The sequence below is a fragment of the Aricia agestis genome, chromosome 5, assembly GCF_905147365.1.
Source record: "Aricia agestis chromosome 5, ilAriAges1.1, whole genome shotgun sequence".
Lineage (NCBI taxonomy): Eukaryota > Metazoa > Arthropoda > Insecta > Lepidoptera > Lycaenidae > Aricia > Aricia agestis.
Window position 1 is genome coordinate 18,986,143 of NC_056410.1, and position 974 is coordinate 18,987,116.

The window sequence follows — 974 nt, forward strand, 5'->3', positions numbered from 1 at the left end:
GAAGTCTCATGATGACTTTGTTGCAAATTGTTAAATTAGTTATTAATTGCAACATGCTGCCATAGATAAATGTCTCAATTGTCATCATATTTGATCTGTCAACGTCATTGTCATTTTGTCATTGCCCTTGTCCTCTCTCTTTTGTATATCTGCCATTGTGAATATAGTTTTGTGCTCGTATGTTTTCTCGTTTTAATTTTTAAATCCAAACGCTATTAGTTAAAATAACAGTAATTTTCATTAGGTTATGGGCCCAGTCCGCGTTAAATAAAATAAATTCAGTGTTTGGATCAGTTCTTTCGGTGATTAAAATAGATAAAAATATTGTAACCTCGCGACTTCGCCGGCCGTGTGGCGATTTCTTTGTTCTTTCAGCCAACTTTCAGCTATCACAAAATGGCTTCACAAATATCGATGGGAACGATAGAAAAACTCGTTGCAAGAGGACATTATCAATCTTGGAAGTTCGCTGTTAAAAATTACTTGGAATATGAAGAGTTATATTATATCGTCCTCCTCTTATCTTAGACTAATTGACAAAATTTTGCTAAAATGATGTTTAACAATTAAAAAAAAACATGATCTAAAAACGCCGCTGTTAACGGATCTGCATTAAATATTTTATGACAGAGCATCAGCTGAGCATCAAGCCCGTTGAATTATTTACATCCACTCCGCTTTGATTTATACATATTACATAGTATTTCCCCGTATTTCATACGTGGTTTTTTAAATTTTATATACTTAAGTACATTTTTAATAAGACCGGGTTCGATTTTTTGTATGACCAGTTTTTTTTGTTTATCTGCATTTTTCGTATTACAAATTAATAAATAAATATTTTTCGTATCGATATAAATTAAAACTATTTACAGTGATATAGATATTAGATAGTCAATAATAAATAATTAAATCATCATATAGGTACGTAACTTAACGTGAATTTGGCAACTTATAAAAGTAGTCAAATTCAC